The 12319-nt window shown below is 48.1% G+C and overlaps 1 long non-coding RNA gene across 2 annotated transcripts in view; it reads right to left on the minus strand.

Annotated features, from left to right (window-relative positions):
• Positions 1-1878, minus strand: part of LOC137531697 (uncharacterized) — a 40095-nt gene extending 38217 nt beyond the window's left edge. The window contains exon 1 of one of the 2 annotated variants that reach the window (XR_011023712.1): positions 506-1878. This is a non-coding gene — a long non-coding RNA (uncharacterized lncRNA). Of the gene's footprint in view, positions 1-501 lie in introns of both variants that reach the window. The other variant, XR_011023711.1, reaches the window with a different exon arrangement.
• Positions 1879-12319: the final 10441 nt, after the last annotated feature.

Below are 12319 nucleotides of genomic sequence, written 5' to 3' on the forward strand. Positions count from 1 at the left end.
CTTGACGTCTGACACAGGCAGCCCAGGAGGAGTCAAGAAAAGTGATCACACTGGTAGTCTTCTTTCTTCTTCCATTTCGATGCACTGTGCATCACCAGCTCCCTAGCAGTTATGTCCTTCTACCTGCGCCCCCCTTCTTCTACTTGCCAGTCTGCACCCAGGGCGGTCGCCCTGCCTGCACTGCCCAAGAAACAGCCCTGGGAGACACCAAAGTGTGGCCAGCTCATCCCCTCTTCCCCGTATAACTCTCCACCCCCTTCCCCCATCATCAATGAATGGTAAATGCAGCCATTATCCCCATTATGAGACATGCTCAACTGTAGCCATTATTCTACCTTTCACAGCAAACAATTATTATTATTCTTAATTTACTGTATATAGTGCCAACATCTTCCGTAGTTCTGTACATAGTCCAAAACAAATATTGGGGAACATATATAAATGAGAAGTTCAAGACACTGTACAGTTAAGGCATCCAGTAATACAAGTAAAAATACATACATACATAGTTGATGTGTGGATTGAGATATCCATGGTCCCTCGCTTTCTGTGGCCATCCTCTTGTGGTCTGGCTATACCTTCCATTCACTTTTCAAGTTGAAGCTGCTCCATCCAGACTGTGCGCCCTCTTTGTGCAACTCCCACGAGGCTGTGTGCAGAAGCCACAACAGAGAGCATGATTAAAAGAAAAAAATGGACATTCCTGGTCAGAGTTACTGTTCAGAGCGGATGGAGAACACACCCCTCTCTAACCATACCCAGTTGGAGCTGTGAATGGGTGCCACAGCTTGAGCACAGACAGATGTGAGCTGCCACAGATGTAATGGGGACACATAAGAAGTCCCGTGGCCACTCTGTAAAGTTTGGATTGCCCCAGAAACCCTTTAAATAAAATAAATTAGCTGCAGCCGTAGTAGTCATTTAGCATCTCCAGCCCCACCACAAACTTGCAGATAAGACTCAGGAAAGGAAATTGCATGACAACCAAGGTTGGGAAGAAGACCCGAAGCTGGATTCTAGCATAATCAGGACCATGCACCACCACTGCGCCTGTCTGCAAGTGTAGAAGGAGAGAGATAACAGTGGTAGGAGGAGCACAGGAGGGGTTCCCAAGGAGAGGAAAGAGAGGAAAAAAAAGAAAAAGGCCCACCTCCCAATAGCCACAGGCTGTATATCTAGCACTGTACCTACTGGATCGGCCCCCATCCACTCTGATTGCAGGTCTGCTGGGGGTGATTCTTACACCACTGAGTGAAATCTATTGAACAATGGAAACATTTAATTTGATTTTTCAGTACAACGATTTTATTGAATAAACTTACTACTTCAATTATGTTGTGTTTTTAGTGGCCACCTTTAAAGGGTATCTGAGACGGGGGACGAGAAAAAAAAATTATACATACCTGGGGCTTCCTCCAGGCCAGTCGCTCCCTCACCGTCCTCCTCCAGGTACTGTCCGCAATTCACTCCGGACATTCCTCCAGTCGGGGCCAGTTGTTGCAGTCCGGCCGCGCGGGCTCCCCCATCGTCCGGAGCGTTGACAGGGCCTTACATTACGCCCCAGCCAGGGGACTTTCTGGGGTGAATTGTGGACGATTCAGGAGGCGGAGGAGGATGGCGAGGGAGCGATCAGCCCGGAGGGGGATGGAGGAAGCCCCAAGTATGTGTAATTTTTTTCTTTCTCAGGATACTTACCCAAGGAGAGGGGCCTTCCTCCACCACTGTCCGGGACACTCTGCACATTGCCAACTGTGACCCTCTTCAAGCAGAAGCATTAGCAGTAGCACAGCTTATTGCGCAGGCGCGGCTTTGCTAACACAGTATGGCCATGCTTGAAGAGGAGCGCAATTGCAAGCTTGAAATCTGACAAGCTCTACAGATTCCTTAGGGGGGGGGGGGGGGGGGGTGTTTGGGACACAGTAATGGAGGACAGTGTGGGAAGCCTTTATAGGATTCAGAGTCTTGCCACTTCTTAAGCCCAATCTACACGATGCGATTCTTTATACAATTTGATTACGGTTCCATTTACGATCCGATTAAATCCAACATGTCTGATCGGGATTCAATTCGATTCAATTCGATTTACCATTGTTTTGCAATGGCAAATCGAATTGAATCGAATCCCGATCGGACATGTTGGATTTAATCGGATCGTAAATAGAATCGTAATCGAATCGTATAAAGAATCGTATCGTGTAGATTGGGCTTTAGGTATTTAAAGGGACTCAGAGATGAGGGTTAAGCTAGTTTTTTTACTTACCCGGGGCTTCCTCCAGCCCCTTAAGCACGGCTGCGCCCCTCGCTGTCCTCCTGCTCTCTCCAGTTCTGCCCGCGGTGAGCCCGAAGCCAATCAGGGTCTTCTGCGCATGCGCGGACCTACTGCGCATGCACAGTAGACCCGGAGTGACGTCACTGAGCCTGTTACCGGGGCTCACCGTGGCTGAACAGGAGATCGCAGGAGGACGGCGAGGGACACAGACGTGCTTAGGGAGCTGGAGGCAGCCCAGGGTAAGTAAAAAAAGTAGCTTAACCCTTGTCTCTGAATCTCTTTAACTTTTGACTGAGGGTTCACCTCAGGCAATTTGAAGCAAACCTGTGACTCCAGGCTGCTTTCACACTGCAAACTGGCGTCATCGATGCAGTGCGTTGCGCCCGTCGCACCGCAGCGCCAAAAACAGGCCTTCAGGGAACACCACGTTAGTACACGGTGTTACCCTGTCTGGCATTAGGCCAAGCAGGAAGTGAGGTGTGCTTATGGTCACTTCCTGCTTCGAGTATTGCGAAGTGCACGGAAGCAACACATCAACTTCTTTAAAGAAGCCTGGGTCGCATAGACTAACATGACTTCCGGGCCGACACAGATTGACGCAGGAGCCACGCGGTAACGTAGTTTTGAGTTAGCGGTAAATTGGGGACCTCCGGCGCAGCGTACGACAACGTGGGAAGTATGAACTTCCATATAGACTTTCATTAGGCTGCGGTAGCAGTGTGTCTTTTTGACGCACAACACCGCGGCAGTGTGAAAGGGCCCTCAGGGAAAAGTTATATACTTACATCAGGCTTCCCATGTGAAAGTCCCCGTCTCTGAACAAACACGGCCACACTCCACAGGCACACTGAAGAGCAGCACCATGCTACTGTGCAGGCCATCAGTATGCCTGCGCAGTGCAAACCCATACAAAAAGCCCTTGTTGAATAAGTTCAGAAGGTCCCAGTGCTGTAACGGCGTGCTCTGCTCGAGAGGAAGGTGGAAACCTCTTCATTATATAGAGGCTCTTTACTGAGGTAAGTATCTACCTTGGGCACTTTACTTATACAGGGACATTTTTAGGTTAACAGTGGTGCATTGCAGTGTGGCATGACGGCTGCCTTGTAAAGTGGCTTGACGAACTGAAATGCATCACATATAGGAACACACACAGTGAGGTGGGAGCATTGTGATGTAGCACATACGTTAACAGTAAAAGTGAAGCACACTTTTCACTGTGTGCTTTACTGTATCTGACACAATGGGCTTGATGGTCGCACTAGCATTTTGTGCGCGCTATAACACGCATAACGGTTTTCGCCGTAATTGTGAATGTTTGTGCAAAAATGTCCTATTTTTCCGCAAAACGCGTCCGTTTACACGTGAAAACTGTTACGTGTGTTATAGTGCGCGCAAAACGCTAGCATGACCGTGATAAGAGTTATCATGGCTTTGTGAATCAAGCCCAATGCGCGGATACTGTTCGGTGCCACGTTCCTGATCATTTGCGTTCCTACAGGGATCGCAATTGCCACTGGGAATGTAACCTTAAGGGAATTTAAAGTGCAAATGTTAGTGTCCAGTTACTTACCTGGGGCTTGTTCCGGCCCGAAGTCTGCCTGGTCCACACACTTCCTCATAAAAATAACTACAGCGCAATTTTGCAGCATACACAGGGGGGGGGGGGGGGCACCGGAGCAGCGCAGAGACCAGGAAGACTTCAGGCAGCCCTTGGAAGAAGCTCCAGCGTTTTTGCTCAATGTAAGATATAGTGAAATCGCAAAGCACTTGAAAAAGCGCTTTCATAAATAAATACATTGTATTTATTCATTTCTGGGTGAAAGAGTTCACTTCCTGACTGACGTCAGGAAGTGAAAAAACAATCGCTCTGCAAAAACGCTTAGAAAAGCTTTTTTTCCCCGATTCCCGGCGCTTGTGTGGGCGATTCGTTTTTGTGCTTAGCGGTTTTCTAAGCATTTTTCCGAGCGGTTTTGTAATGCACTCCCTGACGCAAGTCAGGAAGTGAACTCTTTGACCCGGAAAAGAATAAATACAATGTATTTATTCTTAAAAACGCGACCGCAATCGTGTTTGTATGCGCTCACGAATTTTCCTATATTTTTCACTGACGCGGAATCGGCCTGAGCACGCACAGCTTTCCTGCCCGCACCACGAACGACCCGCGCTGATATGAACCTTCTCATAGACATGCATTTGCCACGCTGTTGGGTGGGGAGGGGGGCGTTTTCAAAAACCGCAGGCGGACGAAAAAAACCGAAAACGCCTGCAGTATGAACGAGCCCTTAACGCGCGATTCCCGCTCACAAAACCGCTAGCCCATGTTAGCCTATGGTAGTATTCTCACTGCCACAATCGCAGGGCGTTTTTCGTTAGCGTTAACCGCAAACGCGTTACATGCAGCATTTTGGCAGAGATTCCTGAGTAATCGCAATTAGCATGTATAGAACCGCTAATCGCGATCACTCCCAAAATGCTAGTGTCCAGTGATTTTTCCTTATTAATCGCAGAAAAATCACTCCCGCAAAACACTAGCGATAATCGCTAGTGTTTTTAGATGTGAACGGGGTCTTATGGTCCTAGTTAAAATGTGGATGTGACTTCTTGTGATGTCCTGCAGAGGAGGGTGCTGCCTTTCCCCAGGTCTGCTATATTCAGGACAGATCCGTTTCTTCACACGAGATTTTGTGCATAGCAGATCCTGCAGCTTCTCAGTGCTAGACAGCCAGAGATCACACAGCTCGTTATACACACAGATTGCCAGTACTACTGGATCACTCCAGAGAGCGTGGCCAGGGATTGGCTAAAGCTCCGTGGGCGGGGCATGGTGAAGGTCTGGCATACGTTTTTTTTTCTTACTTTGAATTTCAATTTTTTTTCACAATGTTCATATTAAAACTCGGCTTATGAGCCGAGATACATTCAGTTATCCAGCTTAAAAAGTAATTTCCAACATTTTAAAAGTTTGCCTTTTCGGTCACGTGATGGTGTAAAAAAAAAAAAAAAAAAAAAAAGGCGCCAAAACTGAGCAGCTGCTCCTAATAAATAGCTTTGTGTTACGCCCACCCCGGCCTTAGTGAATGTGACTGTTTGGGAGATCGCTGCGTCGCTCTGTAAGTTAAGTTTCGTTTGCTGGTTTGTGTCTTCTATTGTGTTTAGTACTAGTAGCAGACGGGCGAGGTCCCCCGCATCTGCTGGAACATAAAACATTCAGCTGCTCCCCCTCTCCATATCAAACACATAGCCGAGCTGGTGACAATTCTCCACGAGCTGTCAGCAGCCAATCGCTGCGCTCACATCCTCCAGGCATCCAATAGCGCGGGTCGGGGGAGCGGCTTGGCCAGCACTGCTATTTACAATGGCTAATGATGGGCATCGATTCGCTGAATCGCTTGTGGCTGCATGGGGCTAGATGGAATGGCCAGGCTCAAGCTTTTGATCATGGAGAGGGTGGTAAAGGCGCGTGCAGCGAGAAGTAGTAACAGACACAGCCAGGCAACTCACATCATGTTACCTGGCTGAAGTTCCCCTAACCATACAGCTGCTCCCCCTCTCCATATTAGTGTTGTCCGGATCATGAACGATTCGGATCTTTGATCCGAATCTATTTTATGAGTCGATCATCCGAATCATCAAAATGAGTGATTCGGATCGCAAAAGGGGCGGGGCCAGGAGCGACACGCCCCCTCTCAGCGGGCAGCGGGGTCCTGGAAGCAGAGCAGAGATGGATCGCTCTGTTGTATGGGAGGCAGCCTTGCAGCTACACAGGTAGATGAGAGAGAGGGGACATGGGTGCCACTGCCAGATATGTGTAGAGCACACATACTGGCTATAACGTGCTGCCCATTATAGGCTGGCTGTTCCGTAGTGCTGCACAGTGATCACATTGGAAGCTTTTGGCTCAGCACAGCTCAGTAACTTTGCAGGCACTGTGATTGCAGCGCAATATAATCCTCCTGCACTCGGCACTAAACAGCTGCACTTATCTTCTGGGAATGCTTTCTTTCACTGTGCGACCTTTTCTTTCAAAGTGTACAGATGAACATATAGGTGAAATATATGTAAAGCATGTGACTTCAGCATGTGGGTATTACGTGCAAATATTTCTGCTCTCTGCTTGTCCCTCCTCCCTTCTCTGTCCACTCCCTGCCCTCTGTCCATCTTCTCCCCTTCTCTGAGTGTCCACCCCCCTCCCCCTCTCCTGTCCACAGACCTGTCCTGCTGTTTATTTCACCCCCGAATGCTTCCCGTAGTAAATGATCCGAGATTCGAATCAAAGATCCGGATCTCTTCAATGATCCGATTCGAATCATCCGGATCATTGAAAAGATCCGAACTTCCCATCTCTACTCCATATCACATAAAGCCGAGCTGGTGGCAAGGGTTGTGTGCACATTCTGCACGCGTTGTCAGCAGCCAATCGTTGCGCTCACATCCTCCAGGCATCCAATAGCGCGGGTCGGGGGAGCGGCTTGGCCAGCACTGCTATTTACACCTGCTAATGGTGGGCATCGATTCGCTTGTGGCTGTGCATGCCCCATTCCGTCTAGCCCCTAGACGGAATGGCCAGGTTCAAGCTTTTGATCATGGAGAGGGTGGTAGAAGCGCGTGCAGCAGACACAGCCAGGCAACTCGCATCATGTTACCTGGCTGAAGTTCCCCTTGGCTATATATCACAGATAACGAAAACGTGAGCTGGCTCGTGAAAACGAGCTGTCTGTCAGGGAGCAGCACCAGCATTGGGTAGTAATTAGGAAACAGATATAGGGCTCTATTCACAAAACATTTGCGGGGGAAAAAAAAATCATGGAGGGAAAACACTGCATCGGTATTTTAGACTTAGGGCTGGTTCACACGGATGGCTGCGCGGCGTCACGTTTGATGACGTGCGGCGGCTGCGCGGTCAGGCTTTCAGCAGCCTTCGCGTCGCGTTCGGATGCGGTCGCGGTTTTTCCTTCCCTTAGGGGGACATTACCCGTCGCGGTTGGCCACCCCTGGAAGCTACATGTAGCTTCCAGGGGCACCTCGAACGCAAGCGAAAATCGGGACCCGAACAACGCGTTCGTGTCAACGTGTGCAAAAGCTTGGTGCAAATGCTCCCATTCACTTGAATGGGAGCGTTTAACGCGACGTTCCGAACGCTTGTGGTAAACGCTCCGCAAGCGTCCGTCTGAACCAGCCCCATAAAACCAATTCTTTATTCTTATCTGGTAAACAAGTAATAAGCATGCTAACCAGGCAATCCAAAAGTTAAAATCTCTATTACTTTACTTGTTAATAAATTATCATTCCCCTGTTTACCTGACTCTTATTTGGTACGTTGCCGCAAAAAGGAGGTTGTAGGGCATGCTGGGTTGTCTTTTTTTTTTTTTTTTGCTTCTTTATTTCCCCTCATTCTAAACTAATGTACAGAAGCAAAAAAGGACAACCCAGCATGCCCTGGAACTTCCTTTGTGCGGCAACGTACCAAATAAGAGACAGGTAAACTGGGGAATGATCATTTATCAGCAAGTAATGGTGATTTTAACTTTTGGAGTGCCTGATTAGCATCCTTATTGTTTACCAGATAAAAATAAAGAATTGATTTTATGCCCGACAGTTACACTTTAAGTCAGGTCAGGTTAGGCAGCTGCACCGGAGATTTGCCTGCTGCTGTTTCTCAGCCTACCCTGCCTGATTTATTGCCCATTCTCAGTCTCTCCACATGTGTAACGTCTCCTGCCTCCTCCACTTTTTTCTTCCCATCACATCTTTTGCAGCACTTTACAGAGTACATAGTCATGTCACTGACTGCCCTCAAAGGAGCTCACAATCTAATCCTACCATAGTCATAGCCTAATGTCCTACCATATTATTACATATTTATATATCTGACATCTTCTGCAGCACTTTAGACATGCCACTGACTGTCTTCAGTAGAGCAAACAAACGGTGATATATTGTGTGTGCTGGGTGAAGGAGGGAGCAGTTCATTGACTGCTGGCCTAGGGCAGTAAAAAGTACACATCCGTCCCTGACTATGGATTGGACATGCTGGGGAATCTTTGGCTGCTGTGGTTGATTGGGTGCACGGAGGTAACGGTATGCAATGTCGGGCTGAGCGTCAAACACAATGGAATCCCTGGCGTTGTCCCCACGGAGGTAAATATTCCCCCCGGCCCATGCTTTGAAATACTTCACCTGTCCACTATTGCCGGCCGCAGTTTCCATCAGTCTTGCATTCACACCCCACTCGGTGCCGGTGTATAGCACATGGTGCGTGTGTGATGTCACTGCGCACTGCAGCAGGCAACAGTGGACAGATAAGGTATTTTAATGCATGGGCAGGCGGGCACAATAACAATAGGGGGACGGGCAGATGTAGCATCACAAGGCCAATAACTGAGATTTCATATTGTAATCGATCTGTAATTGGCCTGCAATATGTGGGCAGGCAACAGATCTCTCTGATCAGATTCGATCAGATAGTGCTGTCTCTTGGTCAAATGTTCATATACAGCCTTTGACTTTAAAGGACTTCTGATGCTACAATCAAAATCTATTTTTTACTCACCTAGGGCCTCTTCCAGCCCCGTGCAGCAGTTCAGTCCATAGCCCTTGTCCTCTTCATTATCCGCGCTGGCCGTCCACAGTGATGTTGATCTGCTGGCATGGTTGGCGCTTCATCGCCTGCGCGGACACTCCTGCACAACTACTGCGCAAGCGCATTATGCACAAGATGACGTGGATGCACAGGCACTCATTAGTTGTGCTCTCAGAAGAGCCGACCCCGCCGGCAGGTCGCCATCTTTGTGGATAGCCAGCGGGGACACGAAGAGGACTGGGGCTGCGGTGAGGGGCTAAACTGCTAGAAGAAGCTCCAGGTGAGTAAAAAATTAGTTTTTATTTTCGCATCTGAAGTCCTTAAATGCTGTCTGTATTTATGTGGAGTTATGTGGTCTGCCGCATCTCCACATTGAATCAGCTTGGCTTATAATACTGAAGAAGCCTGCAGCATAAAAAGAGGTATTTTGAAAGGCTTCAGACTCTTTAACAGGAGTCTGAAGCGAAAATTAAAGATACTTAAGGAGAGGGAAGGCTCTGGGTGCTATAGAGCCTTCCCATTCCCCTCCTGGTCCCCTCGTTCAATTGCTGGCTCCCTCGTTTGCAGTCTCTGACCGTTGTCGGAGACTGCTCTCTGCCACTGCGGTTGACTTCAGAAGTCTTCAGGAGTCCAAGTGCTGGACCGGTCGCTTCATACTGTGCATGTGTAAGCACAGCCGCCTGGTTTTGGGAGCACTCGGGCTCCCAAAAACCTTCAAAGCCTCCTGCTGCAGGAGAATGTAATGGAGAGGGAGCCTGGGCTGCAATGAGGGGACCAGGAGAGGAATGGGAATGTTCTATAAGACCCAGAGCCTTCCCTCAAAGTCTGGCCTTCTGCATGGAGGAGTTAAAATTGGCTCGTTATTGGCCAATCAAAATTGGATGTGTGTGCTGCTAGTTGTCTTTCAGGGACCCAGCAGGAAACCTCATAGGGAACACAATGTTGTGATTTGCCAAATAGAGTGGGCGTGGTTTGCTACAACCTACTGGAAAACTAGCAATTCGAGAGGGAGCCATTCACCAATCACGTTACCTGAATTTCCCTATGAGGTTTCCTGCTGGGTTCCCTAAAGTAACTAGCGCACCGTGTGTACCAGGCTTTGAAGAGAACCTGAGGCGGGCTCAAAAAATGAAAAAAAAAAAGTAGGCTACCTGATCCGTGGGGCCGAGAGGATCAGGTAGCCACAAAAACCGCCGCTCTTCCGTGTCTACCTCTGAGTTTGCAACAAATTGTCGCTCAACTCAGGAGGCTACAGCACGGCGGTGGGGGGAGGACAGAGAGCGTCAGTTGGGGACACAGAGGCATGTCATGAGGCAGAGAACATGCCTTTGTCCCATCTGCCCCCTCACCTTTCCAAGAACCACCTCAGGTTCTCTTTAAGCTGTTGCTAGCAGTTTAACGTGTACATTTTAGTGTAATAGCTTCATAGCTATGCTGCTTTTCTGTCTTGGAAAGATGGCTATGGCTGATAAATGCTTGTATTTGGTAACATCTTAATTCTATTGCCATTTGCTGATTGCTAGTATTTGCTTTTTAAAAGATTCCTTAGCCCATATCAAAATTTAAAAACGGGAGCAGGCATGTGTAGGTGGCTCTCTGTATGCCCACCGCTCCCCCGTTCTCCTCCTTTCCGTTATGGTGTGATGTCCCCTGAAGCTACTTCTGGGTTTGGGATGGTCGGTGCACACTGAGCAAGTGTTGCCCAACAACGCACATTCTTGATCGCTGCCCAGGAGTGCTCTGCGCATGTGTACTACAGAACTACGTCATAGTGTGCATGCTCAGACCGCTCCTAGCCACGTGATCAAGGATGCGTGTCACCAGGCAGCGCCTGCTCAATGTTCACTGACCCGGAAGTAGCTTCGGGTGGACATTACACCATAACTGAGGGGGATGGAGGAGAGCGGAGGGGCATGAGAGCCTCCTACACATGCCTGCTCCCCATCTTTAAATTTTGATATGGGCTAAGGTATCCTTTAACAGTTGTCATTACTGTCCGCTTGCCATTGGCAATTTATGTATGTTGCTATGTACGTGTCATTGGTCTTCTTGTGTTTTTTTGCCACTGGAAATATTTGTAGGTCGTTGCTGTCTGCTTTTCTCTTGAAATTTATTTTTAGTCATTGCTATCTGTAGGTCATGTGGTAATGCCTGCAGGTCATTGCTGTCTGCCTGTCATTGGTATGTTAGTGATATCTGTTTGTCCTGTTAAGGTAGCCATATATCAGGCTACCGATCGACCATCCAATTCGATTATAATTGAATCGAATGAAAATCTGTGCTAATGCATGCCTGACCAATAATGCAAACAATTTCGGGATGAAATTGGTTGCATAAGTCGATTGCCCATGCTGTAAGATGTTGGGACAACCTGCTCGATCGGGTGCATGGCGGTAACAGCGTGCAATTTTGGGATGATTGACCAATGCAACGAAGCCACCGGCGCTGTCGACTCCTAATGTTAAATGTGCCCCCTGGAAATTATACATTACCTGTCCGCGGCCAACGCTTGTGCTTACTCCAGGCGCTCTCCACTCTACATACATGCGGCCTCCCAAGTAGTTGCCTAGTAAGTGCGCGCATATGAAGTCAGACATTATACATGTGGCCATATTACTAGACAACCACATGGCACGCGTATATATAGATCAGAGTGCGCCCGTAAGCCAGCGGAGGCCACGGACAGGCATCGTATCACTTGCACTGGGCACCGGGGGGATGTTTAACATTCGGGGGATAGCATCGGGGTGGCGAGGCAGTGTCACAAGGCCGATTCCAGATCGATTCCAGCGTGGAATTGATCGTTAATTACTCTGTGGTGTATGGGCAGCCAACAGATCTTTCTAATCAGATTTGATTAGAGAGAGATTTGTCTCTTGGTCGAATCTGCCCATCATCGCTAGATGTATGGCTTCCTTTATTGCCCTGTCATTGGTATAGTTTTCCTTTGGTAGCTGCCTGTCATTTAGTGCTCTTCTGAATGATAACAAATGAACCTCTCCCTAGGGGAGGTTCATAATGGTGTTGGGGAAGCACCATTGCTACTTCTTGGCACTGGAAATATCTGTAGGTTGATGCTGTGTGCTTGTGGCTTCAAATTTTACTTGAAGTCATTGCTGACTGCCTGCCATTGGTAGTGTTTGCAGGTCTACCAAGTCATCTTTGTTAAAGAATACCCAAAGTGACGTGTGACATAATGATAGACATGTATATATACAGTGCCAAGCACACTAATAACTATGCTGTTCCTTTTTTTTTCTTTCTCTGCCTGAAAGTTAAATATCAGGTATATAAGTGGCTGACTCAGTCCTGACTAGACAGGAAGTGACTACAGCGTGACCCTCACTGATAAGAAATTCCAACTATAAAACACTTTCCTAGTAGAAAATGGCTTCAAAGAGCAGGAAAGAGATAAAAAGGGTCAATATTTCTTAGATTTTGACTCTGGCATAGTTCAATGAATGTATCAT

The sequence above is a fragment of the Hyperolius riggenbachi genome, chromosome 9, assembly GCF_040937935.1.
Source record: "Hyperolius riggenbachi isolate aHypRig1 chromosome 9, aHypRig1.pri, whole genome shotgun sequence".
In the NCBI taxonomy this organism is placed as follows: domain Eukaryota; kingdom Metazoa; phylum Chordata; class Amphibia; order Anura; family Hyperoliidae; genus Hyperolius; species Hyperolius riggenbachi.